We start from the raw sequence: 4,164 nt of genomic DNA, 5'->3' as shown, positions 1-4,164 counted from the left end.
GTCAGTGACGCCATCCAACCATCTCATCCTCTGTTGTCCCCTTCTCCTCCTGCCCTCAACCTTTCCTAGATTAGGGTCTTTTCAAATGAGTCAGCTCTTTGCATCAGGTGGCCAAAGTATTGGAGTTTCACCTTCAAAATCAGTCCTTCCAATAAACACCCAGGACTGATCTCCTTTAGGATGGACTGGTTTGATCTCCTTGCAGTAAAAGGGACTTACTTTCAGGAGTCTTCTCCCACACCACAGTTCAAAAGCATCAATTCTGCTAGTTTCTAAGGATCATGTCTGCGAGTCAGGATTCCCGATCCAGAGACAATGGCCCCGATGGGATGGAACCCGAAGGTGTCATCGAGAGTAACTGGAATGAGATTGTCGACAGCTTTGATGACATGAACCTCTCAGAGTCACTCCTCCGTGGCATATATGCCTATGGTTTTGAGAAGCCCTCTGCCATCCAGCAGCGAGCCATTCTTCCTTGTATCAAGGGTTATGATGTGATTGCTCAAGCCCAATCTGGGACTGGGAAAACAGCCACTTTTGCCATATCAATTCTGCAACAGATTGAATTAGATCTAAAGGCCACCCAGGCCTTGGTCCTGGCACCCACTAGAGAGTTGGCCCAGCAGATACAGAAGGTAGTTATGGCCTTAGGAGATTACATGGGTGCCTCGTGCCATGCCTGCATTGGGGGTACCAATGTACGTGCTGAGGTGCAGAAGCTGCAGATGGAAGCCCCTCATATCATCGTGGGTACCCCAGGCCGTGTGTTCGACATGCTTAACCGGAGATACTTGTCTCCCAAATACATCAAGATGTTTGTACTGGATGAAGCTGATGAAATGTTAAGCCGTGGATTCAAGGACCAGATATATGACATATTCCAGAAGCTCAACAGCAACACCCAGGTGGTTTTGCTGTCAGCTACAATGCCTTCTGATGTGCTTGAGGTGACCAAGAAGTTCATGAGGGACCCAATTAGAATTCTTGTCAAGAAGGAAGAGTTGACGCTGGAGGGTATCCGTCAGTTCTACATCAATGTGGAACGAGAGGAGTGGAAGCTGGACACACTGTGCGACTTGTATGAAACCCTGACCATTACCCAGGCAGTCATCTTCAACAACACCCGGAGGAAGGTGGACTGGCTCACCGAGAAGATGCATGCCCGAGACTTCACGGTCTCTGCCATGCATGGAGACATGGACCAAAAAGAACGAGACGTTATCATGAGGGAGTTCCGCTCTGGCTCTAGCAGAGTATTGATTACCACTGACCTACTGGCCAGAGGCATTGATGTACAGCAAGTTTCCTTAGTCATCAACTATGACCTCCCCACCAATAGGGAAAACTATATCCACAGAATCGGTCGTGGCGGACGTTTCCGCCGTAAGGGTGTGGCTATTAACATGGTGACAGAAGAAGACAAGCGGATTCTTCGAGACATCGAGACCTTCTACAACACCTCCATTGAGGAAATGCCCCTCAGTGTTGCTGACCTCATCTGAGGGGGGCTGTTGTGCTACCTAGCACCAGCCAGGGATAAAACCTTGGAGGGGGCTGAGGAGCAGCAGGAGGGGGGAGGGAAGGGAGCCAAGGGATGGACATCTTGTCATTTTTTTCTTTCTTTTTTCTTTGACTCTTTGAATAAATGTCACTTTTTGAGGCAAAAGAAGGAACCGTGAACATTTTAGACACCCTTTTCTTTGGGGTAGGCGCCGTCTTCTCCCAAAAAACACTAATCCATTTCCCTAACGTAGTCAACCTCCAAACCCTAGAGGCTCTCCCACCCCAGCTGAATTCCTCTGAAAACATGCATTCAGTAGGGGCTACAATTTTGCTCCACCTCATCTGCTGGGCCAAATCTGGAGGGCAAACCCCTGAACTACGTAGCCCAGGGGATTGTCCCCAGGTGGGGGGAGGAGGGGAGAGAAAATGGTAGCCATTTTTACATTGTTTTGTATAGTATTTATTGATTCAGGAAACAAACACAAAATTCTGAATAAAATGACTTGGAAACTGCCAAAAAAAAAAAAAAAAAAACCAAAAGCATCAATTCTTCAGCACTCAGCTTTCTTTATAGTCCAACTCTCACATCCATACATGATCACTGGAAAAACCATAGCCTTGACTAGATGGACCTTTGTTGACAAAGTAATGTCTCTGCTTTTTAATATGCTGTCTAGGTTGGTCATAAATTTCCTTCCAAGGAGTAAGTGTCTGTTAACTCCATGGCTTCAATCACCATCTGCAGTGATTTTGGAGCCCCCAAAAATAAAGTCTGTCACTGCTTCCACTGTTTCCCCATGTATTTGCCATGAAGTTATGGGACTGGATGCCATGATCTTAGTTTTCTGAATGTTGAGCTTTAAGCCAACTTTTTCACTCTCCTCTTTCACTTTCATCAAGAGGTTCTTTTGTTCTTCTTCACTTTCTGCCATAAGGGTGGTGTCATCTGCATGTCTGAGGTTATTGATATTTCTCCCAGCAATCTTGATTCTAGCTTGTGCTTCTTCCAGCCCAGTGTTTCTCATGACGTACTCTGCATAGAAGTTAAATAAGTAGGGTGACAATATATAGCCTTGACGTACTCCTTTCCTATTGGAACCAGTCTGTTGTTCCGTGTCCATTTCTAACTGTTGCTTCCTGACCTGCATACAGGTTTCTCAAGAGGCAGGTCAGGTGGTCTGGTATTCCCATCTCTTTCAGAATTTTCCACAGTTTACTGTGATCCACACAGTAAAGGCTTTGGCATAGTCACTAAAGCAGAAATAGATATTTTTCTGGAACTCTCTTGCTTTTTCGATGATCCAGCTGATGTTGGCAATTTGATTTCTTGTTCCTCTGCCTACTGACTATGGGTAAAATCTCTTTTTGTAGTAGGGGTAGAAAAATTCACAATTATTTAAAATTATTCACCTTCAGTGGGTTGATCTATTAGACGTGTGCTTTTGGGAGGAACTTCAGGCTTTCTTGTCCGATCATGAAGCCAAACACACTTCAATTTTAATGTGTGCTCACCAGCTAACTCAACATTTCTCTCTCACTCTGACCTTTCTTGGAAGTGTGTTCAGCTTCAAGATTTGTGCACATCAGACAATCTACTTCCTCTGAACCACCATTCAAAGGGAACTTGATTATTGAAATTACAGGAAACATTTGACTGAACAAAACCCACTGACCAGAACTTCAAAATAACAGGAACTCTCTTTTATATTCCAGTCTAAAATAAAGCAGCAAGTCACAAGACAGCAGGTCAATGTGAGAGACTGGGTGCGAAGCAGGGGCATAGGGTATTTAAGAGAAAGTTTCCTAGCAGTTGCAGTGTGCGGGCTTTGCATTGCCGTGGCTCCTACTGCTGCAGAGTACAGGCTGTAAGTGCACAGGTTTCAACAGCTGTAGCACACGAGCTCAGAAGTAGTAGCTCATGGGCCCTAAAGTGTGCGGACTTCAGTAGTTGCGTCACAAGGGCTCAGTAGTTGTGGCTCATGGGCTTAGTTGCTCCACAGCATGTGGCAAGTTCCCGGACCAGGGATTGAGCCTGTGTCCCCTGCATTGGAAGGTGGGTTCCTAACCACTGGATCACCAGAGGAGTCCAGTAGGTACACTTTTTTGTCTGGCTTTTTTCACTCACCACAATTTATTTTGACATTCACCCCATGTTGAATGTCATGACTTCCCTCGTAGCTCAGTCAATAAAGAATCTGCCTGCAATGCAGGAGACCTGGGTTCAATTCCTGGGTCAGAAAGATCCCCTGGAGAAGGAAATGGCAACCCACTCCAGCATTCTTGCCTGGAGAATCCCATGGACAGAGGAGTCTGGCAGGCTACACAGTCTTTGGGGTCATAAGAGTCAGACACGACTTAGCGACTAAACCAACACCACCATGTTGAATATTCATTTCTTTTTATTGCTGAGTAATATTCCCTGGTATAAGTATACATAATTTGTTTCTCTATTAACCTTTTATTGTGTATTTGGGTTGTTTCCAGTTTTCAATTACTACAAGTAAAGCTGTTATGAACATTCATATATAAATTTTGTATAGTCATATGCCTTCACTTCTCTTGAAATACATCCAGGAGTAGACTGGCTGGTGTGTGTTCAACTTTTTTTAGGAGCTCTCAGACTGTTGTCCAAAGTGGTTGTAATAATTTTACTTTCCCACC

At 45.0% G+C, this 4,164-nt stretch overlaps 1 pseudogene; it reads left to right on the top strand.

The window, feature by feature from the left end:
- Positions 1-270: 270 nt before the first annotated feature.
- Positions 271-1,680, top strand: LOC139039489 (eukaryotic initiation factor 4A-I pseudogene; annotated as a pseudogene).
- The last annotated feature ends 2,484 nt before the right edge of the window (positions 1,681-4,164 follow it).

Source organism: Odocoileus virginianus, chromosome 2 (assembly GCF_023699985.2).
Source record: "Odocoileus virginianus isolate 20LAN1187 ecotype Illinois chromosome 2, Ovbor_1.2, whole genome shotgun sequence".
NCBI lineage: Eukaryota > Metazoa > Chordata > Mammalia > Artiodactyla > Cervidae > Odocoileus > Odocoileus virginianus.
This window is presented reverse-complemented; position numbering and strand designations above follow the sequence as displayed.